The sequence below is a fragment of the Mus caroli genome, chromosome 16 (genome assembly GCF_900094665.2).
Source record: "Mus caroli chromosome 16, CAROLI_EIJ_v1.1, whole genome shotgun sequence".
NCBI classification, from domain to species: Eukaryota; Metazoa; Chordata; class Mammalia; order Rodentia; family Muridae; genus Mus; species Mus caroli.
The window spans coordinates 59506158-59521801 of NC_034585.1; the positions used below are offsets into that span (position 1 = coordinate 59506158).

The following is a 15644-nucleotide window of genomic DNA, read 5'->3' on the forward strand; positions in this document are numbered from 1 at the left end:
ATGGAAATAGAAATCCATCTATGTAGGCATCTTCATTTCTAATGTAAGATGATGTATATTTGAAGTGATTTCCTACTTAGAATCCTTTCTTGAGAAGAAAAGTACATTCTATCCATCCAGGTCCTTATTTCAAGTCTTACTTCAATAGACAACTGAAATGCTTTACTGAGAGCAATGGCATTTGCCCTACTGGAGTATAACACTCTGCATTATAAACAACAAACAAAAGCTCAGGACGTTTTAAATGCACTAGTCACTGAAGTCTTCTCATTATGAAAGAAGCAAGTTTTAATTCTTTTAGCAATGTTTAACTTTGATGATATCAGCCTTTTCCAGGCCTACAAAACTGGTATTCTTTTCTTTTATTCCTTATTTATTAGTTCACTTAACTCCAAATGGAAACTTGCCCTCCCCCATTTTTTGATTACCTCTGTGGATCATTTGAATCAAACTTAAAGAAATCTGAACTGATTTTATTTGCCTCTGACTTCTCAAAATACTATTTTCTAACATCATCCAAGAGTGAGCAGTGTAAGGTTTTTGTTGTCATTATAACCTGGTTGGTATAGCTGTATCAGATGTTTCGTGCCACTGCAATTATACTGACAAATGATAAAAAGCAGTAATAAATTCTTAGCAAACAGAGTCAAACTATTTGAAGAGAATGTTTGTCTTCCCCCTAAAGTGAAATCACTGGGTTCCATATTGTTTCGTAATTAGATGCCTCTGTGGCCATCACATAACAATTCTCATAGCAAATTTCTCATTCAAGCTTCTCCTATCTATAAGTACCTCCCATGGTTATTTCTTTCCTTCAGTAGTCATCATTTTCCCACTTCAGTTAGCAACCATTGGAATCCATTTCCACCCTTCTCTCTCTTTCATGTGTAAAAATCACAATATTAACTATTGCTATAATAAATCCCAATATTGACTTTTGCTCTAATGAATGTATTGTTAACCCATATGAATGAAGATAATAGAGTTTTTATTTGGTACTATTATTATTATTATTATTATTATTATTATTATTATTATTTTGCTTAGGTAAAACTAGGTTTTATTTTCAAGATGAAAGCATCAATTGATTTTCTTGTATTTTTTTTCTCAGCAAGAAATAGTTATCTTTTTTTTTTTTTACATCAATTACAGTCATCTATCTTTCAGGCCTACTCTTTATCTATTCAAGATTCTGCTTTAGTTCGCAAATTGGCCTCCTCTCCTACTTTTGCTGCTCTGAAGTTGATTTCAAACAAAACATGTTGTAATCATTATAATTGACAAACAAATTCAATATTTATGGCAGATGTTAGAAACAGCTATATCAAATATCTGAGAATTATTTTTTCTTTACTTAACTCTTATACAAAAAAATGAATTCGTAATCCATCCACTAATAAAAATATACCCTTCAATGTCCTTGGAACCATAGTTAATTCTTATACAAATAGTAGAGGAAGTTCTCTTGTTTCTGTGCTGAAGGAAAATTTTTAACACCATAACTTTTAATATCAGCTTACAGAGCATTTCAAAGACGGCTGATGTTGAAAGCCTTTCTATTTAAACACAAGAAGCTTTACATTCAATCCCATATCGTCATGAAGCTACACTGTAGTTCATAATGATTAAAATACGTGTCAAGGTACTTTTGGAAAATAAGCAGGTTTGGTATTGCTCCTTGTAAATAGTAGAGAGAGAGAATAATTCGGGTCCAGGAAAAGTGATGCGGGTTGTATTAACTTTTTGTAATGAAAGCATTTGTAGGCAGTTTTGGGGGTCTGTCCAAGTTTTACTGCTTCTGAAGTTAGCAAGGCTTTGTAACTGTTGGATTTCTTCAAAGGTTTTTGAACAAGCTGCAGGGCCTCTTTGGACTGTAATAAATAGCCTTTTGTAATCCCACACTTACTTAAGTCGAGGCAATTGCTTGAAGCTTGTGCCATCTCTATGTTAAATGAACCTTTTCTGATTGCTGCTTTTAGACCCCTGTTAAGTCATTTCTTCAGCTCTCTAAATACTCACCCCTTCTGCTGGCTAGTTGCAGCCCAGTTCAGCCCAGTTCACCAGCTGAAAGCTCATTACACTTAGGCAAGGCTCATCAATATTTTAGTATTAATAAATAATTAACAGAAATTGTTTTTTTTTCTCCTTGTAAATAATGATTAGATATTATAACATTAGGCAGGAAGAGAAGTGCTATGGACACTATATTTTATGAGAACGTTTTTTTAAAAAATTTCTTACAGCATTTTTAGTTTACACATTAAACTATAGTTTATTCATATTTCATGTCCTCTAAGATAGTTTATAATATCAATGGCAAAGTGATTTAAATTATATTTAAATTATATTATATTTGTTTTCAGGTAAGAATGGTGAGTGGTTTTAATTGCTAATTTTCAAATTGTGAAAGTTATTCTTTTATGTAAATAATGTAGTGATGTAATTTATATTACAGAATCAGTTTGACTAATCTTCCGAATCCTCTGTTTTCTGTTGGAAATTGAGGATAAAGTCAGTGATAGGTTACTTGCTTCATAGGTACAAAACCCAAAATTCTGTCTCTAATATGTGTTCTCCTTACAAAAATGTTGAATAGGCAAAGTATTGGTGACTAAGGAATGCATTCACAATTTTGCATACGATTTTAAGTGTGTTTTTAAACATATTCTTAAAAAAGATAATTAAAATTATTCATTTATTAAGAGGACAGACTGGATACTGATAACTTTAATAAGGTTTTATGAAAACAGCTATTAGTAAATAGTGTTTTGAGGAAAAGAAATACCAGTAAGTACAGAAAATTTTTGAAAAAAAAAAGGTGATTTTAATAAGTTTTCCTTACTTTGCAATATGTCTTGATATATGAAAGTGTTTCACTGGTATTTGTAAAGAAGATAATAGGTGCGTCTAGCTGTGCTATTATAAGGAACAACTATAGTCAGTTTGGCCTAATGCTGCTTGTATTCTTATGTTAATTTGGGTCACTTAAATTGATTGAATGAGAGTCAACACATCTACACATATGACATTGAAGGATCCTGCCCTTAGTTGGTTCTGATTGGTAAATAAATTTACCAGCAACCAGTGGCTGGGCAGGGCAGACAGAGGCAGGACTTTTAGGAGTCCTGAGCTAGGAATCAAAGGGGAAGGAGAAAGAGATTCACCAAGTCATCCCTGGACAAGGAAAAGGAGAGAGATTACACAATGCAACCAGCCTGAGAAGGCGCAGGGCAGAGTGGCATAACCACCATGTAGGATAGGAGAGACTGCGGCCCAAGAGGGCTGCCCAACTGGGCAGCAAGGTAGAATGCAGAATGTAGTAAGTGATAATTTAGGATTATCAGAGGGAAGTGGGATAGCCACCTGGAAGTTAGAAATTGGCCCAGTTGTTAAGCTAATTCGGGCACATTAAAATATAAAGGCTATGCATTTGTATGTATTTCATTCAGAATTTAGAATATTGAAGCAGGTAGCACAGAAAACTTTGCCAATGGGATTTAATTCTTTTATTAGTAGTATGTGAGTCCTTTATAAAACAAAAAATTAGAAGATATTATAATAATAAACTTGATTAATTGATGTTGGTTATATTCACCCTTAAAAAAAAAAGAATAAAAACACAAGCACAGTGTATTAAGGTTGGTACAGAGGGCCAGCTTCATCCATCACATAACTGTCTTCCATGAAGTAGTCCTAGATTTATATGTTAGTGAATAGTAATAAATTCTTAACTTGTGCTACAGTGGATTAGAGCATGGTTCTTTTTGTTCATTAGCCATGAAAATAATAGGTGTTGTGGTCATGACAGGCACCTGGACAGATATTTTCTCTGTTTATTTTCTGATAACATGTGGCTTATGAATCTTATATCAAAGTGTTTTTCAATCTGTGTTCTGAGGAGACACAACTTTAGGGAAATTTGAAGTTGACTGACTCTCTGGATGGTTTTCCTCCAGATCCAGTCAAAACAAAAAGATGCTTTGATTCAGCAACGTGCAATGTTGAATTCAGGCAGATAAAACTCATATTAGTTTATAGTTGAACCTTAGCCTAAAGGTGGAAAAGAACTCTTTCTAAATGATGCTTTTTATCATCTGTAGAAGATAGACAATGGATTCATTGTTAATGTAACCTACATCATTGGCTCCCTGTGCCGAAATAACAGAAAAGTGAATTATAACTTGGTTGTTCCAAAGAGTTTGCCTGGGGGGAAAATTCTTCCTGTGTGAAATGATTGTATAAGAGATCGGGCATGCTTTGCTTGTGACTTGTATGAGACTTAAAGTAAACACTGGTGCACACCAAGTCTGAAGACAGATAGGGAGAAGGTCCGTTATCTGGACCATGATGCTTTTCGAGCTTCATGTACTGTTATTCTGTAACTAACATACAGCCATTGCTTAGAATCAGGAAGTCGAAACTCCAAAATTACAGTCCCAAATGACCAGGTTTGGTGTGTCTGTTTTTATTGGGACCTTCCTCTTTCTGAGTTTGGGAATTTCTAATGAACTTCTGAGGTATCTCTGTGGTCAAGAGTTTGTGTAAGTTAAAGTAATAACAAAAAGGGCTCAGTATTTCTTGTCCATGTGAGCCAAGACTTTAAAAAATTATCTCTATGGGAAAATATTATACAATAAATGATTGAAAGATATTTTTTTCCCGGTGAGCCAGATGTGCCATTAAAATCTTTACCCTTTTAGTTTTCTTTACCATTCATTACAACGCCCACTTAAGAACATTTCCTTTGCAGTGTTTTCCAGACATGAACATTTCTATTAAACCCATAAATACTCTTGGGTTTGATTTAGCATAATATTTCATTGCTGTATGATCGCCATTATGCCACCCCAAATCAACATTCTAGAAACTTGTCATTCTATGGAATGTCTCCTTTGGTCCACACATTACTATTTTCTGGTGTACCCCATGAATAGTGTTAGGGTTACACTTTATCTTTTCCTGGCATGCCACCATCACCACATTCTGAAGGCTGACATACTTTCTTTTAATTTAATTCTAGCTTTAGGTCAAAGCTTATCATTGTCTCCATATTGGGTTCAATACATTTCATCCCAACGTTTTCCAGAACTTCCACTTCTGAGCATTCAAAGGAGATGTCTGTTTACGAAGCAAGTGGAATATCCACTATCTGATTATTCAAAGTCTTCAAAGTCTCAGAATTTCTTTTTTGTTTTCTGAATTTCAACTGTAAAGGAATTCTTAATTGTTACAAGATAATAAATTCCAAGAGAAAAGCCCAGACATCTGTGTTTTTAAATAGCTGACATTGGAACACTCTAATGTCCAAAACAATTTCACAAATGTAGTCCACAGTGGGATGGACAACTCATTATAATTTAACTCTTCCTTTAAGGCCACAATACAACTACTGCTCTCTTACTCATTGCTCTTTATTCAAACATAAAGTTTTAACAACAAATTTGTATTCCTCATTTAGCATTTATGGCCACTGTCTTGACTGACTTCATCAGTTGACATCTAAACTTCCTGTAACACTTTTTACTTTGCATGTAAACATATAAAGAGTCTTAATTTATAAAGCAGGCAAAAAATATTACATTAGATATAATGGACTATGAAACCAACAAACTGGTAGCAATGAAGGGTGTAAAGATGATGTACAAAGAAATTATTCAAATCCCAGGTGGGTCAGAGAGGGATATCGTGGCATTTCATCACACTGCTCAGAAACATGAATGATTTAACACGTATGAATTGTGTATTCCTGGAATTTCCATTAATATTTCAAACCACAGTTAATGTCAGGTTACTGAAACCATGAGAAGTGAAATCATGAACAAACGTATTCCCCAGAATGTATTCCCTGCTATCCTCAAACTTACTGTCTTCCTTCCCCTGTTTCCTAGTGCGTTAGTGAAGCCAGTGTGCCAACACATCTCACTGATCACCGGTGTGTCATTTCTTTCTTTTTATTACTGTGGCTTTTGACTACATTGTAAGTATTCCGTCTTCAAGGCAGGCATATTACAACTTTGCTCAATCTACTCATGCTGGTTAGTTACCTTTTGATAGGATACAGAACATATTTTTTCGTGCAATTCTTTTCAAAGATAAATTCTCTTCAGCACTCTATGTTAAAAATAACGAAACTCAAACCAAATGTATAATTAAAATATTTTAGAAGAGAAAAAATATGTCATTTGAAGTCTATAGTTAAAAATAGACATTTTCTCAACTAAATAAGTAGAGTTAAGAAAAAAAAGCATTCTAAAATATAGTGCACTGAACATAAATGGTGCCCATCAGAGTGGGATCAAAACTTGGGTGTCCGAGTCCTAAATATCGTAAACATCCAGACATTTTAACTATTGAATTTTGAAGATTTCAAAATAGTTATAAAATCTGGAAACTACAGTCACAATTTATAGTCACATCTTAAAGTCTGCAAAGAGCAAGAGGAATGAGAAAAACAGTACAGCTAGGTAATGGTTCTTAACCTTCGGGTCATGATCCCTTTGTGGGTCACATATCAGATATCCTGCATATCAGATATTTACATGATTTATAACACTAGCAAATAACAACTATGAAGTAGCAATGTAATACTTGTATGATTGGGGATCAATGAAATAAGAAGAACTATATTAAAGGGTTGCAGGACTAGGAAGGTTAAGAACCACTGGTTCAGAAATGTTTATTACATAGATTCATAAAGTGGAAATGTTGTCATTTTCCCAATTAATGTTCAAGTTCATATATAAATATATATTTCTTCATTATTGAAAACGTTCTGCTGTCTAACTAGAATCTTAAGCATTTTACCATAAACCATGGGCTTGAGATATCTATGGGGTAAATGTAAGGTTTCTAATTAAAGCTCTGCATAGGAAAGTTTGGTGTTTGCAAAAGGCTGCATCTAAAACATAAAGAGCCTTTGAAGTTGATTAAGCTCTAGATTATAAATTGTCAATATAAGATATAATGAAAGACAGAAAAGATAAAGCTGTGTACAAGAGCTCTTCTCTCTTGTAAAGTGTTGGATCCAGTCTCTTATACATACTTATATATGCATATTAGCATAGCTTATGACAATAATTTCTGGTATTTTATTCTTTCTTTATGTCTTCTGCCAGGCCATGAGAACTTGCAGTGATTGCCACTTCAGATCCAGCAAGTCTCCTCTAAGAAATCACGGTTTCTGACTCAAGGCTGTGAGAATGATTGGGGTGTATGTCTGATGAGTTTTCAGTCTGTGCTTTTGCTTTGCATAGGAGGCACACTGTTGCTGGAATATTTGACTACATTTTAAATATAAAATAAATTAATTTGCAGGGCATCCATATGTGTGTGTGCATGTATATGTATGTATATGTATATATATATATATATATATATATATATATATATATATTCATTTTTTAAAAAGTCTCTTGCACTTGAAACATAACATGCTCAAATTCCTAAACAGATAAATAGGTCTGAGATCAAGTTTGAAATGCAGTATTTACCAATTTATATCTGAAAATATGTGCTTTGTGTTCTAAGTATTTGTCTGATCCTAAAATTAGCAAAAATGCATGCCAGAGGAACTAAAAATAAACCACATGCAGAAAATAGATTTTTTCCTCATATAATGCCAAAAATAGTTTGAGAAACTCCTTATTCCATTATGTTTCTAAATACTTTTGAATGTCCAGGACATACTATTTAGTTTTGAGGATAACCAAATGTTTAATTCTAAAATAGGCAACATTATGATTGGTTATAATTTACTAGTGATAATATTTAGAAAAATTTCTTTGTTGGAACTGGAAGAGCCCAAGTCTATAACAGATAGTGGGCTGCTTTAGAGGATCCCCTGGTTTATTTATTTTAATGAAGAAATTTGTTTAATTAACTGGTGTCTACAAGTATGAAATAATAATAAAAAAATTAAAGAGGTAAACATGAAATCTTAGGAACAATTAGAAGACTTCTGACAGAACTTTCGAGTGAAGACAAGCTTATTCTTAAACTACTGGGTTCCCAGAGACCGAGGCAGAGGGTTGTTAGATGTTAATGACACGGGGAAGTGAGGGGCTTAGGATGAACAAGATCACTTGGAATAGAGTCCAAATCAACTGAGAACCCAATTCTGATTAGACTCAGGCTAATCACATTGAGATTTGTTTCTGTGCTTGTTTTGTTTTAAAGGCCCGTGAAGATCACTACTCTGGTTTGAATCACGATGACTGGGGTGGAGTTACCACATCCTAGCATAGAACAGATGGTTCAACTCTGTATGCAGCTGGGACACTGCATGAGGCTTCTAAAAAAAGGACCTGATGTCTCAATTAGCTGAGGAATTGAGAGGTATAATTAAAGCACACTTTGAGTAGAAGAAAGACTTTCAGACAATTTCCACTTTAAAGATTATGGATAGAAAACATTAGAGAGTGGAGATTTATTTTCTTGTGTTGCTAGTTCCTAGCCTCAAGCATCAGAACAATAGAACAATTTACGTGTATTAGGCTATATTACAGTTAGAAACTAGGGAAAATATATCCTGGTCTTAGACAAATTAAGGTTTGATTAAAACTATGACTATAGATTAGACAGTAGAACCGGAGAGCATTTTTATAATTAAAAATGTAATCTGTCTCTCTACATTTAAAGATGTGTATGTTTGTCACAGAAGTTTTCCATGATCAGTCAAGTCTTGTGTGTACAAATGGTCCCTCAATCTAAACATAAGACAAATTTACTTCTATAAATTTCATTTTATGAATTGTAAATATGATTGCATGTATTCTTCATGCTTTCGCTTCCTGACTTTTTCTGAGAAAAAGAATACTGCCTTTTTCTGGAACGAGTGAATTACAGGGAGCAAAGGACTAGCTAAGGAGAGAGAAATACCTCCTTGGTATTTCTCCACTCTTGGACTCAAACAAGTAACCCCTTTCTATCCTAGTCTCTGAGTCAGATAAAAAAAAAAAAAAAAAAAAAAAGCCAATCCGATTCCTCAAAGTACATAGAAACTAAACCAGCCAATCAAATACCTTTTTACTCTGCTTTAACTTCACCATGGAGACTACACAATCGCTCCAGTCTGTGCTCCTCTCACAAGTAGCAAATAATCAACCTTGGTGCATCTTTTGTGACCCTGTATCACAAGTGATGCCAGATCTTTTTAAAAATGAGTAACAAACTGATTTTCAATTTACAACTTTTAAATATTATCATATTTGTTGTCTTACACATACAAGCAACATCGTACATGCTTATTGGATAATGTGATATTACGCTATGTGAAAACATTGTATAATGCTGAAAAAGTAGTCTGAGAGGTCTGTTGGTGTAGTCAACTGACTCACAGTACTAACGAAATATGGTAAGCATATGAGAACATTCAAATGTTTATCACTTCTTTAAGGTGAAAGCATTCAAGGTCTTTTTTTCTAGCCTTTTAGAATATACTGTACATTATCAGTCTATATTGAGCCTTCTATACAACAGCAAACCAGAATTTCGTAAACCTAATTATGACTTAGTGAATTCAACTGGTGAATTCTTCTAAACAACTGAACACCCCTGCTAGAGAGAGCTCACAAGGTATTTGAGAAGGTAACTGACAGACTTTTCCTTTCATAGCTCCTTCCTTCCTCTTCATGATTAGAGAGTTTGATGTCCTGTGGACCAATGCTATATATCACCAACTTTCAATTTACTTAATTAAAAGAAATTTACTTCTTACAGTTCTGGAGACTGGAAAGCCTAAGACCAAGGTGCAGGTTAATTTAGATTCTAGACAGAGCACAGTTTCTGTTTCCATGATGACTTCTTAGTCTGTGTCCTCACATGGCATGAGTACAAGAAAGCTGCGTGACCTGGTTTTGAAGGCACTAATCCCATTCCTGCAGGCACCATGCTCAGAACCTAAACACCTTTAACTTCACCATGGAGACTACACAATCGCTCCAGTCTGTGCTCCTCTCACAAGTAGCAAATAATCAACCTTGGTGCATCTTTTGTGACCCTGTATCACAAGTGATGCCAGATCTTTTTAAAAATGAGTAACAAACTGATTTTCAATTTACAACTTTTAAATATTATCATATTTGTTGTCTTACACATACAAGCAACATCGTACATGCTTATTGGATAATGTGATATTACGCTATGTGAAAACATTGTATAATGCTGAAAAAGTAGTCTGAGAGGTCTGTTGGTGTAGTCAACTGACTCACAGTACTAACGAAATATGGTAAGCATATGAGAACATTCAAATGTTTATCACTTCTTTAAGGTGAAAGCATTCAAGGTCTTTTTTTCTAGCCTTTTAGAATATACTGTACATTATCAGTCTATATTGAGCCTTCTATACAACAGCAAACCAGAATTTCGTAAACCTAATTATGACTTAGTGAATTCAACTGGTGAATTCTTCTAAACAACTGAACACCCCTGCTAGAGAGAGCTCACAAGGTATTTGAGAAGGTAACTGACAGACTTTTCCTTTCATAGCTCCTTCCTTCCTCTTCATGATTAGAGAGTTTGATGTCCTGTGGACCAATGCTATATATCACCAACTTTCAATTTACTTAATTAAAAGAAATTTACTTCTTACAGTTCTGGAGACTGGAAAGCCTAAGACCAAGGTGCAGGTTAATTTAGATTCTAGACAGAGCACAGTTTCTGTTTCCATGATGACTTCTTAGTCTGTGTCCTCACATGGCATGAGTACAAGAAAGCTGCGTGACCTGGTTTTGAAGGCACTAATCCCATTCCTGCAGGCACCATGCTCAGAACCTAAACACCTTCCAAGGCCCCAACTCCTAACACCATCACATTGGTGATTAGGTTTCAACCTAAGAATTTAAGGGACTTCAAACAATCAAACAGTAAGGGACTTTGTGGTACAATGTCTTTGATGTTTAATTTATAGCCAACTTCTTAAAAAGCCTGTAAAAGCCAAGTAATATATGGTTTCAACCACACACACTATTTAAAGCATAGGTACGTCTACACTTACAAGCTTACTACCTTTGAGGCTCCTGTGTCTCTGGTGATTAGACTATTGGATTTTAGTTGGATTATATTGCTAGTGATAGAGAGGCACTAAATCACAACCTAAAACATGTACCTTGAGCAACCCAACCCTGCTTAGCATGCTGGAGGCCCTGGATCAGCAACTTGGTTTCCAATCTTTGATGATTTTTTTTTCCATTTTCAAAGTGAGAACATTTGTTTAAAGGATGAGTCCATAGTATTGTAGACAATCTGTTTCAGGGGTGCTTTAATTACAACTAATAATCTACTGTAATTGAAATGTCAATATCTGGAACACACCGATAAACACATGCACACATTCATTTACATAATTTCAGGAGTGGGCCTGACAGAACTTCATTCACACGTAAATATATTCTTGAAAGGGAGAGATTCGGTACTGAAGGTCTGACAGTGATCCTTATAAACCTTGCATGCTTGAGTGAGCAGTTGTTTAATTCTTCATTGTTCTAAGAATCATGAATTTTTATTGTACATTATCTTTTTTTCATTTTTAATATGGTTGAAAACATAAGAGTATGCATATGCATTTCATTTAAGTATTATTTATCATATAGATGGAAGAAAACACAAATTAAAAATAGTTGGAGATCGTCTTAGCACACGGCTTGTGGATGTCTGGCCCATATAGCTCGTATGTAAGCTAAACAGCCATACTCCGAACACATCAGACTCTCTAACTGCAGCAGAGAGTAACGGCCTCTTGAGAATGGCATAGTTGATCCTTCGTTTAGGGAGGTAAAAACCCAAACCTTCCATTACAGGAAATCTATGAAGTCTGCATGAACATTTGGAAATCAGATTTTGGAAACCAGGTCAGATGTATCCAGCTTACTCCCGTATAGAAGTACTCTTAAACCCATAGAGGAGAAAAGTTAACTAGAGAGAATGCTAAGTATTTTGATTATTGTAAAATCATCTTCTTAACAAACCCTAACTCCCTGTCACTGTGGTGCCAGAATCTTATTTAAAAGAGATTTATGTCCCTAAGCAACAGGGTTTTTATTTGTTAACTCACATAGATGGCCTAACACTTTAAGTAAAATAGAACAATGTTTAATGCATTTGACAACTACAATCTGATATAGCATATCCTCATGATTTCCAAGTATTCTTTCCAAACCTATTATCAAATTCCAGTCCAAATAAAACAAATTAAGTTCTAAAAACAGATTATGTTTATTAAGTTTCCTAGTCTATTCATCTAAAAGGAGCAAATGGGAATAAACTGATTTGGACATGTTTGCAAGTTTATACAACTGAGATGAACTCCAGCAGAGACTTGCTGTCTTCAAAAGCTATTGTGCCTGCAAAATGTCTTTTCTGGCTTGCTAACCTTGTTTTGTGTCCTCTTGAAGTCATATTTCTAAACCTTCTTTTGCCCCAAATCAATGTCTTCCTTCTCTGACCCTGATGCTCAATCAAGGAATGCAAACATTTAGTTGGAATGAATAGCTCTAGTCCTTGCTTATAGAGAGATTTGAGAGCCCAAGAAGAAAACAGAACTGCAGAGACTGCCCAGGCAAACTACCTGCTGTTGCCCGTGACATGACCTCTTTAGTTCCAGGCAGAGGACCATTTATGTGTTTCCGAAGAATAAAATTGTCAAATATCTTTCAGCTAGCCACGACTTCTCAAAAATTCTTGCTCTCGGGTCCATCCAAATCATCCAAATGCATTTAGTATATATTTTTACAGTTATGAATTACATACAAACCGACCTAAGGTCTTTGAGAACTGGAGCAGATTAATTTTTCTATGCACCATAAAAATTTTAGCACATTAGAGAAAATGGCTGAAAGCTGATCAATTTTTGTATTGCCTGAACAAAATTAAAGGAAAAATTATGTGGACACAAATATAGTTATTTTTGTTTCGTTTCAATTTTGGCTTTTGTTTCCATGTAGATACTTAGGATTCCTACCCCAATCATTCACAGATAAATTGTCACTAGTTGACATACACACACACACACACACACACACACAATACTCTAACGTGATTCTGTGTGGTCTTCAGACTTACAAGGAAAACACTCCATTTTAGTTAATGTTTGGAAAAACTCCAGACCTTTATTTTTTAAGCTTGGGAAATAAGCTTAAATTGTTTTATTGATGAAAATGCACATTCCATACAGATTCTTTAATTGAAAATTATAATTAAGAATGTAACTATGTGAGGTAATGGACTCATTGCCATTGCTCAGTAGAGGTGGATGTACTGTAATACAATTTATGAAGTTGATGGCATTCATCAGTAAAGTTATTAAAGTCACTATGTGGTACCCATGAAATAGATGGTTTTATGAGATGTTCATGTGACCGCCAAAAAGTTATTTTAAAGAATAAGTACTGCCAAAACATAGTATAAATGGTTTTCCAGAGTTGAAAGCAGGTAAAGTAATTATAAATATGGCTTGTAATGATTTTAAGTGTTTTCTACCATGTCTTATATTATAATTCCATTTTCAGAGTTGTTACAGAGAAGCATCGGCATGACTTTTAAATGTGGTAATTATGAGCCTTTGCTTAACCGCTCGGTTGTATATCTTAAGGAATTAAAAAAAAAACAATAAAATAAGAATCATTATTATACACACTGAACTGTCTATGATGTAGCTCTACTTAAGTAGGGAAGGATAGTGGAAGAAAAATGCACAAAGATGGATAAGCCTGCCAGCATTCTCTCCAGTATCACCATTTTACCTGCCCAGTCCATAGAGATGGGCCTCACAGCTGCATTCATAAATGCTTTTTGAAAAACATATTTTCCTACTTAGCTAGAGGAAGGAACTGCAATTCCCTGTTAACATGAGAGACAACAGACTGCCAAGTTGATATGGCATTCTATGTTATCTTAATACCTGAAGTGAGATTCTAAAACTTTGGAAACTAAGACCAAACATACAATTCTGAAGAAATGTATAAAATTTTAACATGGGTACATGGCAATAATACTTCATTAACATGCTTTATTGAATATAGAATGTTCACTATTTTGTGATTGCACAGAATTTTACACACACACACACACACACACATTATGATGTTTTTACTCTTTTCATTCATAAGATAAAACATATGACAAACTGAGAAGTGATTTACAAAATTCACCACTAAGTGCAAGTAAAAATAGTGGACAATGCAACCAAACGAGAAAACATATAACCCAATTAGAATGAGAGTTTTGAGTCCATGAAGACCCTCTCCTTATTATAAAATAACCTGCAAGATTACAAAGAAGTACGTGACCAAAATAAATACTGGCACAAAAGAAATATTATGAGAAAATCTTCCAACATAGTCCATATCAACCAAATTTTATGGGGAACAAAATGGATATTGAAAATAAACCTTCAACTAGGTAATATAGTCCATTAAGAAACATCATATATACATATGATGCAATAAAAACGTTATTTTGGAAAAGCATTTAAAAAAAAAAGTTGGAGTGTAGAGGTGGCATGATACTTAAGACTATTACTGTTCATCCAGAGGGTCCAATTTAGGTTTCCAGCACCCATGACAGGCTGTTCACAAACCTATAACTAGTTCTGGAGGCAGCTAATACACACACACACACACACTCACACACACACATACACTCACACACACACACAAACATACACACACACATACACTCATACACAGACACACACACACATACACACACACACACACACACACATATTTTTAAAAATGGTTTATATAGATTGCTACAAATTGCTGAGAGTCATTGTTCATTTCCAGTAATAAATAACATTGAAGACCGCCTAGCTCCAAATCAATGCCAAATCTGGCATTTGAATCTTTACTTTTATATGACTTTCAAAACAAAGATCAAATACAATATTGTGATAAGTCTTCACACACTTAAATATAATTATATAGCAACTAGGTGGGTATATATATTTTTAAAGTTAAAGCACAAAGCATCATCATAATATCTATACTGGAGAATCATGTGCTTGTGATTGAAACTTAAATGAAGAAAGTTAATGAAAGAAAAAACCTGGTTTTTTGGACTATTTTTTTTAAGTTTATAGCTATTTGCTTGCATATTACATTTTCTGATTTTGTTTTTATAGGTTTTTCTGTGTGTGAATGTGTGTTTACAAAACTTTCGTTGGATATTTTTTGTTTGTTTGTATGTTGGTTGGTTGGTTAGTTTGCTTTCCCATTTTCTGGCTCTTTTCTTTTATTTTATCGCATTTCATTCTTTATTATTATTTTTAGATATCTGTTTGTATTCTAGTGAGAGAGGAAAAAGGTGTTCACAGATAAGGAATTACAAATGTCTCACCCTCATACTAGGGTTGCAGTCTTGAGTTTCATATATAATATTGACAATTATTTGATTAGTGAGAGGACTGTGGAATGAATCATAGCTTGTAACTTTTTATAAAATTTAACGGTGGCACTTTTAATCATTGGGGTCTCAGTTTTTCTATTTGCTCTAAATTAAGATAACAATTCTGAACCTATTTATTCATTTCCCACCCCTATCTTGTACTCCAAATGCAGCATGCTTGGTGAGGGATCTGGGGCTGCTTCAGTCCTCAGCCATTCTTGGGATTCCCTGAGAAAGGCTGAGACACAGCAGAACAACAGGCC

The 15644-nt window shown here is 34.4% G+C and overlaps 1 protein-coding gene across 2 annotated transcripts in view; it reads right to left on the reverse strand.

Annotated features, from left to right (window-relative positions):
- The window catches only part of Epha3 (EPH receptor A3), a 304612-nt gene that overhangs the window by 68758 nt on the left and 220210 nt on the right, over positions 1-15644 (reverse strand). The window lies entirely within an intron of this gene.